The 14,977-nt window shown below is 38.2% G+C and overlaps 1 protein-coding gene across 1 annotated transcript in view; it reads left to right on the top strand.

The window, feature by feature from the left end:
* The first annotated feature begins 8,627 nt into the window (after positions 1 to 8,627).
* Positions 8,628 to 14,977, top strand: part of lingo3 (leucine rich repeat and Ig domain containing 3) — a 52,779-nt gene continuing 46,429 nt past the window's right edge. The window contains exon 1 of the mRNA XM_004910992.4: positions 8,628 to 8,836. The gene's annotated coding sequence lies outside the window, so the exon portion shown is untranslated. The remainder of the gene's footprint in view (positions 8,837 to 14,977) is intronic.

Consider the following 14,977-nt stretch of genomic DNA (forward strand, 5'->3'; position numbering starts at 1 on the left):
TTTCTGCATTGATGCTGCCTTTCCAGACATGCAAGCTGCCCATGCCACACGCACTCATGCAACCCCATACCATCAGAGATGCAGGCTTCTGAACTGAGCGTTGATAACAACTTGGGTTGTCCTCTTTGGTCCGGATGACATGGCGTCCCAGATTTCCAAAAAGAACTTCGAATCGTGACTCGTCTGACCACAGAACAGTCTTCCATTTTGCCACACTCCATTTTAAATGATCCCTGGCCCAGTGAAAACGCCTGAGCTTGTGGATCTTGCTTAGAAATGACTTCTTCTTTGCACTGTAGAGTTTCAGCTGGCAACGGCGGATGGCACGGTGGATTGTGTTCACTGACAATGGTTTCTGGAAGTATTCCTGAGCCCATTCTGTGATTTCCTTTACAGTAGCATTCCTGTTTATGGTGCAGTGTCGTTTAAGGGCCCGGAGATCACAGGCATCCAGTATGGTTTTACGGCCTTGACCCTTACGCACAGAGATTGTTCCAGATTCTCTGAATCTTCGGATGATGTTATGCACAGTTGATGATGATAGATGCAAAATCTTTGCAATTTTTCGCTGGGTAACACCTTTCTGATATTGCTCCACTATCTTTCTGCGCAACATTGTGGGAATTGGGGATCCTCTACCCATCTTGACTTCTGAGAGACACTGCCACTCTGAGAAGCTCTTTTTATACCCAATCATGTTGCCAATTGACATAATTAGTGTTATTTGGTCTTCCAACTTCGCTCAAATGTACTTTTTCCAGCCTCTTATTGCTACTTGTCCCAACTTTTTTGGGATTTGTTGACACCATGAAATTCTGAATCAACATATTTTTCCCTTAAAATGGTACATTTTCTCAGTTTAAACTTTAGTTCCGTGATTTATGTTCTATTCTGAATAAAATATTAGAAGTTGGCACCTCCACATCATTGCATTCAGTTTTTATTCACAATTTGTTAAGTGTCCCAACTTTTTTGGAATCCGGTTTGTAGATAGATAGATAGATAGATAGATAGATAGATGCATGTGCATTATATTCCACTGTATATTAACACCTGAAGGATAAGGAAGAAAAACAAAAACCAGAGAAACACAGAAGAGATGGCCTAGGTTTGCAGACACACAAAAGTCATTTGAGGTAAATAGGTAAGGTTTATTTTACATGTATGTGGTTTCTGATCAAAACCAAGATTCAGAACAACTGAACAAACACAGCAAATTTTTTATACATAGTATAAAAGACATAGGGCCTGATTCACTAAAGGGCGATAAAACGTGCGCTATTCTTATTGTGCGCTAAAATTTTTACCGCCGCTTAATTTTGGCGATTTTTCGCACGATTCACTATAAGCATACTCGCGCTTTTTTACGCGCGATATTGCAAGCGTTATTTAACTCGCGAAAGACTATTTCAATGCGGTATTTGCCTATACATGCGCTAAATTACGCGAATAATCGCCGAATATGAATGGTAGCATAGAAATAGTGTATAAAAATTGTCGAAGCATATAAACGGTGTATATAAATATTAGCCACATATAAATAGTAGATGCTTATAAATAGTAGCCACTAGTGATGAGCAAATGTGTTCTGGTTTCTTTAGTGAAAAATTAGCAAATCTTTCGAAAGATCCCCGAAACGGCAAAAATGTTGTGCGGGCAAAAAAATTTTGCCCGTGACTATTATTTTTTGACACTTGTATCAATTTTTGGATGTGCGTTGAATTTTTGCGTGGCGAATTTTTTCATGCGTTTTGCCATTGGCGGATTGTTTTGCGAAACGCATTAAAAAATACACTGCGAAAAAATTCAACACACGTCCAAAAATTCGCTGCGAATCCATGCCTGGCGAAACATTTCATCACTTGTAGCCAAATAGAAATAGTTGCGCAAATGAACGCACGCCATGTTAGCCATACACGCCAATACTTGCGGAAAATTACTGTATTAAAAATGAAAATTTCGCTGCAAACTGGCGGCTGCGTCACTCTGGGGGAAACACAAACTTGAATAAATAACACTGTAAGTCCATATTTTATTGCAAAAAATCATTTACTGTACTTTTGTATAATTTTTCGCCTGCCTGTAGTAGGTGTTAATTTTCGTATAGCCGAATGCGATATTTAGCGCGCAAAAGTTATAGTGAATCATTCGATCGTATTCTTTTCAGCGCGGAAATTAACGCAAAACGGTAAAACTAGTGCGAGAAATACCCCATGCGAAAATGACGATTTTTCGCACGCGATAATACTATGGTGAATCGCGCGCAAGTTATTTTGCGTTTTTTAACGCGAAAAAGCGTGCGATAATTTTTATCGCCCTTTAGTGAATCAGGCCCATAGTAGCATATGGATTAATCAATTTATTAGCATGGATGTTACTAGTTTACCAGTGTAACGGCCCCCCCCGGCCTCCGCACACGATTGCGCGCATACGCATCCATTTAGCTCATGCCGCACCTAAATTTGTGCTGCCCTAGCTTTCCTGTGGGCAAAATATTGTAAATTGTGGGAATGTTTCTTTTTTTGTAAGGACACCTATTATGTATTCATCATTGTAATAGTCATTTGTGCAACAAAGATTTGCACTGCAAAGAAAATTTGGATGACTTTGGAAAAACAAAGCATCGCGTATGGCATTGATTTACATTCTTGTTGGTCTTTTGATACTGACATTTTTACTCTTCTCTAGCCCTCTTGCACCACTTTACAAGGTGCCTTTTATGACATTCGCTGTAGACATCCATTATTGTGGAAAGGTATTATATCATGCATATAGGCTCAGTTGCTGAAGGCACCTCTGGAGACTGCTTAGGGAAAAAGGCTTTCAACTCTTGGTCCCATTTCCAATGGTCTAAGGCAGGGGTCCCCAACCTTTCTTACTCATGAGCCACAGCCAAATGTAAAAAGTCTTGGGGAGCAAAACAAGCATAATAAAAGTTTATTGGGGTGCCAAATAAGCTATAATTGGCTATTCGTAGCTCTATGCACACTGTCAGCTTACAGGAGGCTTTGTTTGGGAGAACATCTTACATTTTAATTAACCAAAACCTGCTATCAAGTCAGGAACTGAAAAATAGCTACCTGCTTTGGGGGCACTGAGAGCCACTGGTTGGCGATAACTGATCTAGGGTGTGGGCTGTATGAAAAAAAATTCTCTAATACATCAATTGGCACATACATCACCCAGCACAAAAAACATCATACTCCCTTAATCTCACTCAACATGTTTTTAGGGTTGTTGAATAATAAAAAAAAGCTACAGGGTTAAGATACTTTTTTAATGCAACCAAGCAGGAAGGAGCTTACATTGAATATGTAACTAAAATCACTTATGTTTGAAAATATATGCATTTGCAAAGAATATAAAAGTGTGGGATCTGTTATCTGGAAACCTCTTATCCAGAAAAGCTCCAAATTCCATGAAAATCATATCCCATGGAGCAGGGATCCCCAACCTTTTATACATGTGAGCCACATTCAAATGGAAAAAGTGTTGGGGAGCAACACAAACATGGAAAAAGTTCCTGGGGGGTGAAAATAAGAGCTATATGTGTGGACTGGCAGCCTATAGAAGGCTCTGTTTGGCTTTACACTGGGTTTTATGCAATCAAGACTGCCTCCAAGCCAGAAATTCAAAAATGAGCACCTACTTTGAGGCCACTGGGATCAACATCCAAGGGGTTGATGAGCAACATGTTGCTCACAAACCACTGGTTGGGTATCACTGCCATAGAGTCTATCTTGAGCAAATTATTCCAAATGATTTCCTTTTTTTTGTCTGTAATAATAAAACAGTACCTTGTGCTTGATCCCAACTAAGAAACAATTCATTCTTACTGGGAGCAAAACAATCCTATTGGGTTTAATAAATGTTAAAATGATTTAGTAGGCTTAAGGTATGGCAATTCAAATTAGGAAAAGACCCCTTATCCAGAAAACCCCACGTCCTGAGCATTCTGGATAACAGGTCCCATACCTCTATTACTAGTAAAAGGACCAGGGAATGTGTATTGAGCAGTCTCTGTTTGTGGGTCTGTAACAATTCAGTAGTAGGACCAAATTAGTAGTACTTGCATTATTCTTTCCTTATATTTTAAATAGCCTATATTTTGCTCTTGCTTTCCTTTTTGTTATGACCTTGGTATTGAAGTAGGAGGAGAACACAGTGGCTGATGAGTTCCTGGAGGTTTACTTTGCATAGTAATTTTGGTGAAAAATGCATCAAGTTCTTTTTCCATCTTTTAAAGGAGTTAAGATAATAACTAAAAAGACTATCTTGCCAGCTTTGTAAATCAGTAATAATGAAAAATTAACTCAACTTTACAGAAACTTGGTAAAGAATATAAATATACATTTGGAGATTAATATTTTTGACTACTATTTATCATTTCATTTGAAAATGAAAAAAAATTATGATACAAGTATGAGATACCTTATTCGGAAACCCGTTATATAGAAAATTCTGCATTACAGGAGGTCCATCAGTCCATTTTCAGCAACTAATTCTAATTGTTAAACATTATTTAATTTTTCTCTGTAATAAAAACAGTAGCTTGTACTTGATCCCAACTTAATCTTTAAATAATTTTTAGCAGACTTAAGGTTTGCTGTTCTAAATTATGGAAAGACCCCTTATCTGGGAAACCCCCAAGCATTCTCATTTGAACACTGAATAGGCATTTTCAGTTGAAAAAAATGTTAGTAAACACCCACGCATCAATAATATGTGAAGGTGATTAAGCTAAGAGCATTATATAACAGAGCTGAATGATAGACAACTATGGAACGTTTGTTATAAGTGGCAGCCATCTGCTGTTTTTTAATGTAACATTTGTATAAACTTGTTTGTCCTGGCTAATAAATGTGGCAAAAGGGTGAAGGCATAAACATTTGCACTAGATGGTGAATTTGAACCTTGCACCTGCTATGTAAGGGTTGCCCATGGGCATTCACATGATCTCTACTGTAATGTTTTCCATATGTGCAAATGAACACACTTCAACACACTGGGATAAGTTTCATGGTAGGGGAGGTGCTTTGTACAAGCAGGGCCATATTTACCACATAGGCACCCAAGCATAGGATGGCAGCTTTAAGGGGGGTGGTTCACTTTGGTAATTTAGGGGGGAAAAAATCTCCAGTCTGTGATGAAATTGCAACTGCAGAACCATCTGCGTATGCATCAATTGCCAAGAGAATGGAGAATGGTGCCAAGGGCAGCACTAGATCTAAATACAAACCTGGGTGTCAGTACCTGGCTGACAATATTTAAACCAAGTTATGATCAGGATGGCAGGTAAGGTAATAAAGAATTTAACATATTGCTTAGGTTTGTTGCTTTGTCAGTATGATAATTTTCAAATGTGTTTTTAACTGTATGTTGTGCCCAAAGGCCAAACGACCAGATCTATCCGATATTGCCTACTTCAAGTGGGCAAATCGGAAAATATCCACTCATTTGGTGATTTTACCAAACAAGCAGATCTGTCAATGGTCAACCTTGAATATATACCTACATATATATACAGTATATAATATAAAGAGCCATGAATATCCTGTAACTTATATCTGTTATATCCTTTCACAAAAAGTTCACAAAAAGTTTTCGGTAAAGCTAAATGGGACAGATTCACTTATCACTATATATCTCTCTCTATATATATACCATATGTAGAATGAGTTCGGTGCCGCCAATTCTTATTTAAACTGATGGCTTATTAACCCACAATTAAAGGTACAACAGCAGTGAGGCAATCCGACACTGTAGTGGTATAGCAAGAATAAGCAGTTTTATTGAATATTGTGCCCATGGGAAACAGTAAGGATGTGAAAGAATCGAAGCAGTAAAGAGAAACTTGTGTTACTTGACCCCTCCAGTTGATGCATCTCAGGGAAATACATTTCGTTTACGGCATTACGGTGTTGTTTGGTCACCTTATTGTTCAAAACTTGATTCTAGGCCTTATGTCTCAGCCCCCCAACACATCCACAACAGAGGAACCAAACCCAGGCTGCCCCATGTCTATGGGGTAAGCTTCCTCTATAGTTATGCCACTGATGTGCTTTCTCTCCTTAAATAAACTAGGGGCAGGAAGGCCTAAGCAGTAGGATAGATAAACCCTTTGGGTACCCTGCATATGCATGTGGTGTAAATTAAGCAATGCTCTAACTGGTTTCACACATATACAGTTTTATCTGTGTGCGGATGTTACCAAATGTGGAAATAGGGAAAGTAAAAGTGAAATAGAGAGGGGGAAGAGAGAAACAGCATCGGCTGCTTTCATTCAAATATTGCTGGGTATGTCAGTATTATTACTATATAATAAGCTAGGGATGTCAGAGCTAAGTACTCTCACTGAATATGTATTGTGGATGTCAGTACCCATAACCTCTTGCAGTGTATTGTATTGAAGGTAGGAAGACAAGATTGGAAGGCAAGTAATCTGGAAGACCTGCAAAGACTCACAACACTGGTTTCACTGGTACCTCAAGAATTGGGCTCGTTGAGCCTATGCTTTCCTCTAAACCTGATCAAATGTGGGAACACAAATGCAGCTTTAACCCAAAAAGTCTAAAACTGCTGGTTTATATAATTCTGCATGGAGAGACCTCAATTAATAATGTGTATATATATATATACACATACAGCCTAGTAAGCTACATACAGTAAGTGTGATAGTTGCAGAGAAACCAAATCCATTAATCTAATATTAAAGAACACAATATGAAAATTACTAATTTGATAATTCAATAAAGCCAAGATATGTGACAATAGCATGCCTTTAACTCTTCTTTCATTTCCAGGCTGCAGTGGTATATAACATATGCTGGCTTATCTTTTCAAAGGCAGGGCGGTTTTGTTTACAAAGGTAACAAATTACAAGTGATTAATTGCATGGTTAAGATAATTGCTTCACCCTATGACTGATTGCTTGTTCTGATCAATGAAGCATATAAACCAATCAGCAGTTGGCTTTTGCTGGTCTAATGCAGTTAGAATAGCAAAAGCTAAACTGTCATTGGATGCCAGTTGCCATTGTAATTAACATCGGGTTTCAGTTAAAAAAGAGTTACATAATACTACTGTAATATGCCTGAGTATTTGTTGGTATCCAGTATCCACATTTTTCTAAAGATGTTTTACCCAAGGGCACCCCATAATAAATGCCAGGGAGTACAGAGAGTAAATGTGTTGACTTTACTGAAAAGTTGTAATTGTACCCTTGTCTTGTGTCTTTTAGTTTAATATTAACATATTCAAGCTCATAAATAAGGTATTGTAATTGTTGTAATTACAGGTATAGGATCCGTAATCCCTGTATCCAGAAAGCTCAGAATTACAGGAAGGCCATCTCAAACAGACTCCATTTTAAACAAATAATTCAAGTTCTTTAAAATTATTTCCTTTTTCTCTGTAATAATAAAACAGTACCTTGTACTTGATCCCAACTAACATATAATTAATCCTTTTTGGAAGCAAAACAGTCCTGTTGGGTTTAAATTATTTTTAGTAGACAAAGTTAGGTGATCCAAATTGCAGAAAGACCCCTTATCTGGAAAACCCCAGATCCCATGCATTCTGGATAACAGGTCTCATACCTGTATATTGAAAATGCATTAATTGATGAAGTGCTCATGGTGCTGATTTTTTTATGTGATAAAAAAAGTGTTTTTTCATAAAGGTGCCTTTAGTCAATAATAATATACATAGACAATAAATTCAATAACTTTTTCAAGATGTGTAAATGCATAGGTTATTAAATAAATATGAATCACTCAATAGTATAAGACTGGACTATGATCAAGTGAATTCTCCACTGATATGTTTCCATGTAATGGTACATAGATGACACAACACAAACAAGTATATGAACCAGCTACTTACATACACTAAGAGACGGAGCGCTCTTCTCCATAGGACGGATGCCTCAGTAGACAGCAGTGTCCAGATTCAGAGCAAAATACAAATATCACACAAAACAGACTACTAGTTATGGAGCAGGAGTCGCGAAGCCTACTTTATTGCAATATAGGAGTGTATGGTACATCACATCTTGGTGTCTCTTCCTTACTCAAGTACCAAAACAGAATAATAGCACAACCTTGTTATAATTCTCCATAATGTTTATCAGTTTCTGAGCCTGTTGACTGGCATGGTGGGAACAAATAGATTCCCAGCAACCTAAAATGAAACAAGGAAATACAGATAAATACAATCCCTGTGCTTGGAATAGCTTAAATGACATGAAGGAAAATTATATTTTCATATAATCCCAGGGACTACAACCAAAGTAAAATGTTAAAACAATGATTTGCATAGTTCATTAAATAAACACTTATTTAAAAAGCTAAAGGGGTAAAGGTGAAAGAAGTTACAGAGCAAGAGAAAAAGTAAGGAGAAATTAATGGCTGAAAACAGAAATTATGAACTATAGAGGAAAAAAAACTGCAGGAATAAAAGAAATAAAGAGAGAAAGGTGGCAAATGAAATGTAAGAAGCCTGCAGTGTGTGTGTATGAGAGAGAGAGAGTAAGTCATACAGCAGAAGAGGACAATAGGTAAGAGAGAAGAGCAAGGAAGAGGGGGAGAGAGAAAGGGATAGAGAGCATAAGAATGAGGGAAAAGGGAGGGCTGGAGTCAGGCTGAGATGTGTGCTACAGCCAGTGTTGTGTTTGAGCAGCCAGAGAAAAGAGCAGAGTGACTGGGAGGAGGAACTCAGAGAGGAGATTCTGGGGCACAAGGCAAAAAGACTGGGACGTGGAGAGACAGACACATGGACTGAGTCTTCCCAGCAGAATGACAGAGAGGAAGAAGAACATGCAATACAAACAGCCACAGTGAGTGTGCATGTGTGCAGAGATGGAGTTTTAGAATCACCTGCAAAGCAGGAGTGAGGTACAGTGTCAGAGATATAGAGATGTTGGCTAGTTGCAGTGGTACCAGGAGCCTACTATTAGAAGGATGGTAGGATAGGAACACACGAATATTGGGAGTCAGAAGCCCAGGATGGAGGTTATATAAGATGGGATATGTAACAGCAGGAAGTGCCGAGGTCCATTGGTATAACACTGTTAGTTCTGGGTGATCTATGTGCAATATTAGGAGTTTGATGTACGGACATCTTATTCAATATCTAAATCTCTTCTCAGATCTCAGACAGAACGCTGCAATGGTTTTTCATCAAACTGCAGTGCAAACAGCCTCATGCCTGTGTACAATATCTGTAAAGGTATGCATATATGGAATGCACCATGGATGCCCCTGTCCTCTGCATTAATGCACACATTTTTCTGGATGAATATGCACATGTTGTCTTACAAGCTTTGTGTTTGTTTAGCTCTGTGTATAGATAGCTGGAGTGTAATGAAAATTCTGTTTGTGTATCAGACTGTGTGCAGATCATACATTAGAGGACTCCACTTTGCAGACGTAATTCCAACTAGTTCTTTTATTAACATGTTTAGATGCTATGCATCCATATCACTAAGTATTTTATGGCGAATACTATACTTTTATTGCCTGGGTTTGTAAGCACAGTATCTTAATAGTGCACTCTCATAGCTAATTACAAGTTATTAAATACAGGACTATAAGGCAGAAATCCTATTGAGAAGACAAAATCAGCTGCAGAGAGCATGTGGCTATGAATCAGTGCCAGTCCATACAGTATAGACAGGTTGCCGAGTATCTTTAGTTTTCAGCGATACACGAGGGGGCAATGTACTGAGCAATCTACACTGATTTACTGCTTTGCCTACAATAAAACCTGCCGTCTTGAGCAGTGTCCACTCCAAACCACAATTAAAAAAACATTTTTTTGTCAAATGTCAATTTTATTAAGAAATGATTACTGGCTGGAAGGTCATTATGTGCTTAGAAACATGCATCAGGTGTTATAAAAAAAAGTAATTTGCTTTCTGCAATGGCCAATATTATTTTACTTCATTTATGTAAAATACATTTGTCATATAGCAGTATATATAGCAGCACATTTCCCTCATTAAAAGAGAAATGTTTAGTTGCTACATTTTGAAGAAAACAGAAAAATAAGCAGTCCCTGAAAGTACATGTCTCAGTAAAGGTGGCCATACACGCACCGATATTATTGTACGAAACCTCGTTTCGTACGATAATCGGTGCGTGTATGGCATGTCAGCGAGCCGACCGATATCGCAGGAAGCTGCTGAAATCGGTCGGCTCGCCGATCGGCCAAGTTAGAAAATTTTGATTGGGCGCCATAGAAGGCGCCTGACCAAAATTCTCCCTTCAGAGCTGAATCGGCAGAAGGAGGTAGAAATCCTATTGTTTCTACCTCCTTACCTGCCGATTCAGCCCTGAATGGTGTGTGGCGGATCTGACGATGTTTCGTGCGACCGACGGTCGTACGAAACATCGTGAGATCGCCACGTGTATGGCCAGCTTAAGTGTTAACTGTGTTTTCTATTATGTGTAGTAACAATATGTTACAACACAAGCATTAGGCAGTAGGCAAGCTGGGCTCGCTGTCAGGGTTGCTTTTATCAGCAGTGTCTTTTCAGTGTGCAATAATCTCTATTGCTTTTCTACTGAAAGAAAGCTTATAGAAACTGCTAATTCGACATAGGTACAATGCACACAAAATCGAAATTGCATAAAAGGCCTGTTCAGCATTGTAGAGTGACACTTTGCATGCCCGCAGTGCCAGACATCCAAGATCCCTCAGTGTGGCTTGTCATACAAATATAATATACATTACATATTATTTAGCAAAGTTAGAAAATTAAACTAGCTATAAAGACTGACAGGTGGCAGAGATAGATAGATGATAGATAGATAGATAGATAGATAGATAGATAGATAGATAGATAGATAGATAGATAGATAGATAGATGATAGAGAGATAGATAGATAGATGGATAGATAGATAGATAGATAGATAGATAGATAGATAGATAGATAGATAGATAGATAATAGATAGATAGATAGATAGATAGATATATAGATAGATAGATAGATAGATAGATAGATAGATAGATAAATGATAGATAGATAGATAGATAGATAGATGATAGATAGATAGATAGATAGATAGATAGATAGATAGATAGATCTGACTGATAGTCCTCTGACTGTTGTTTTGCTCTCTGGAACTTGTTATTTCTCACCAGCCATCGGGAGAAAAGAAAATACCTTTAACTGCAAGTGGTGAAGCTGAGATCTGTAGTTCGTCAACAAATGGAAAGTTTCTGTCTGTATATCTCTGAAAGGGACTTTGCACAGTGTGTCTTATTTGCCAGGGGATATTGATGTGGATGTAAACCCAAAAAATAGCTTGCCTAATAAAAGGTAATATGATTCTAAGCAACTTCCTAACTTACATTAATAAGACATATTCAAGGGTTTTAACATAATAATAGAAAGGGGCAGACAGAAACTGTAAATAGTTGTTACATTTACAAATTACGCTAAAACAATTGATAATTTGTAATTAACATGTAATTCTGGGCAAATTGCTCAGAATTACATTTTTATCCAGTAGCCAATATTCTATTTTTCTGCTTAAATCTACCCCCCTTTCACTTTCTAATTTTATGTTCAGAGGTAGCTAAGATTTGGTCCTTTACAAAATTCTTGGATTTGCAGTTGTGCAGCAGTTAAATGTCTCCAGTTCCTGGTGGTGAAGAAATGGTGATGAGTACGAGGATTTTCAGATTAGGAAATAGATTGTTGTAGTACCCAGCCACTATGTCACAAGCAAGCTGCGCTGCACAAGTGTTCGGAGCTTTGGAAACCCGACACAGCCTCAGTCAAATCTGCCTATTTTATAACTAGACCAGAGGCATGCCAAAAATGATCCTGCCTGAGACATTCCTATCTGGGCTGACCCTGAGATTAGAGATGTAGTAATGCAGAGATTACTTCTATAGCTTGCTCACAATATCTGATACTGTTTGAATCTTCTGTCACACTAGTATATTTAAAAGTTATTACAAGTATTTCACTAATTCTGCTCCTCAACTATTTAAGAGATGACTCTGGATTTACTGATTTTGTTGTACTGAAGTTCACTGGGTATGTTTATATAAAAGCCCAGGATTAGGGCTATGGAAGGATCACCGTTATTTTAAAGGGTAACTATCATGAAAACAGACGTTAATAAAGTGGAAGTGAGAAACTTTTAAAATATAATTCATTAAAAATTCTGAACTATTTCCAAAATAATTAATAATGAAGTTTCTCTGCATACAGGCTTTGTGTCAGAATTGTTTGTTGATGTCTGTGTTACCTTGCTCCCTTTGCTTATATCAGGGCTGTCCAACTGGAGACCCATGGGTAAGTGTGTTCCTTTAAAGGATTTTTATGGCCCTCAGTCTGCTCGAACTTCACTGTATGTAGGGTTGCCACCCATCTGATTTTGACCCAGACAGCCAGGGTTTTGGAAGAGCTCTCCAGGCCAAAACTCTTTCCTAATTTGGAAAGGCAGGACTTTCCTGGGTTGATGCAATTAGCCCCGCCCCATGACATAACAATGGCCCCTCTGTGACGTCACTGTCCTACCCTGGGACATCACCACCCGGTAACCCTTACTGTATAGCATCATCAGTTTGATTTAATTAGGTTGTATGAGAAATAATTGGGCCCCTACATTTAATACATGCGCGCGGTCGCGTCAAAAAAAGCATGGGCGATAAAAAAAAGATGCGCCTGACAAATGCGTTTCGGTAATTTTTCACCGTTTTGCAAATTTTATGGCGAAGCGAAATGGGACAGATTGGTGGTAAAACAATCCCATGGGGTTTTTTTAATGGTTAAATAATCAAGCATTCCTTAATAATATAACTTATACCTGTATAAGGAAAGTTTTCCTTAAAGGATAAGAAAACCCTGATTATTTGGGGTATTGCCAATATGTTAGGTGAAATGAATGGCTATATTTTTTCTCCCCAAGGCCAATGCTCTTCTAGGAATAAATCACCAGCCTGAGGAAAAGAGTAAAACAGTTTGCCTGGAAAAAGATAAATAAAATGGTGGAGGCACATTACTTTTTCTCCCAAGTCTGGTGCATTATTTTCCCAAAAGAAAATGTTTCCCTGGGGAACAACCTTTAAAAGGTCTATCCAGTGTTGTTTTTCTGAGAACTAGTTATATTAAAGAAATTGTTTTATGAAAAATGGCAAACTGTGATGTTCATTAAGCTGAGCAGGCCCTGAAACTGATGGCACGGAGTTTCCCAGGGGACTAAACAAAATGTAAGTGAGCATTTCCACAGAGCATTTTCGGGCTGAAAAGCACAAGTATTGGAGCATTCAGACATAGCTTATTTAAATCAAAGGAAGCTGCAGGATGCTATTTTATATGCTTTCTATCTAGCTAAAAAGGTCTATGTTTGCCATCAGCCTAAAGGGAAAAGTAGGTATAGTTTAAATTGCTTTGCCAACTTCTAGTGTAGGTGGTAAGCCGAAGAACACCCAATGCATGGATGTATTTTCTGTGGGCTTGTGGTATTTAGTATCAGTCAGGACGTTAAGAGTCATTAAACCATAAAAATGATTACAGATAAAACGTAACTGAAACAAATAAGTCAGAATTTTCTAATTTACTTTTTCTGTGGCCTGCTGAGATTCAGCACATTTTTGTTTTTCCTTTTTTATAAATTATAAATACACAGCAAGTAGAGGCATAATTACAGCTGTTTCATGTCTCTGTTTCAGTGTGTTGATATTCAATACATTGATTTTAGCTTGCACGTAACTGTGTGGGTTGAGGGACAGGAGAGGGTGAGAAAGACAAGACAAAGACACAAAATTGGTGTCTGTGTGGAATTGTGTGTTTCTGTCAGACAGGTAACCAGCTTCTTGGCTAATAATAAAGATGTAATTTTTTTTGGATTCGACCAAACCCCTTTGCGAATACTGAACCGAATCTGAACCCTTATTTGTATATGCAAATTAGGCCACGGAAGGGTTAAAAGTCTCTGCCCGCTGTGTGCACCGAGAAAATTTTTCAACTTCTGTGCTTACATGACAATAAGTCATGTGATTTTAAGGATTCTGATTTGGTTCAACCAGGAGCATGGATTCGCGTGAATCTGAATCCTGCGGAAAAAGGCCAAATCTTGGCTGAATTCCAAACTGAATCCTGGATTTGGTGCATCCCTGTTGGCTTAAAAGAAGGATGAACAGGACATTTGTTTGAAGTGTAGGACATTGCACTGAGCTTTTACTGGGACTAAGAGGTAATTTGCACACACACCTAACAAATAGTGACATAATAGTGTACTGATGTGGCCATGTGGCCCTTCTCTTACAAGACATGGCTTGGCATTCCAGCGACAGCATGCAGCTCAGCATAAGTCTTGCAGGCAAGGGGAGAAATTAGTTTGCAGAGATCATTAAGGTAATACTTTAATACTGATTCCATGAAGAACCAAGTAAGTTAGCAATACCATTGCTAAATATGACACTGTGCCGAGGAAACCCAATAGATATCCTGGAAGAAGATTTCAATATAGAATGGGTGAAGCTATGTAAATTAGAAGAGATGTCTGGAGAATACTCTCATATCCCTATAGAATGAATTATTGCCTTGTGGTGTTGCAACTAAAACTGTTTGAGCATTTATCAGATCTACTGCCTCTGGCTATCAATGGCATAGCTGTTGGATTGCTACAACTTTTCTTAGGGATAAAAAGAGGGAAATCACCTCAGATTGCATCCTAATGTAGTGAATTGGATGCGCTTGGCTAGTGGCTCATGGGAGCGAGTATTGTGGGATACAACTGTTATAATCCTTTACACAGACCCACACTCCATGTGTCACATCATGTCCTTAAACCTCTCAGGTATCTTGTTCTATTTGTTGCATTTGTACAACACTTCAATCAGTATTAGTAACTAAACTATACTTTATTAGTATTATGTAATCCTAAAAAGAAAATTGCAATGTTTAGAATTAAGAGCCGCCTCCTGGGATGCTAGGCCACACTGCATTATTTCTG

This window comes from Xenopus tropicalis, chromosome 1 (genome assembly GCF_000004195.4).
Source record: "Xenopus tropicalis strain Nigerian chromosome 1, UCB_Xtro_10.0, whole genome shotgun sequence".
Taxonomy (NCBI): Eukaryota; Metazoa; Chordata; class Amphibia; order Anura; family Pipidae; genus Xenopus; species Xenopus tropicalis.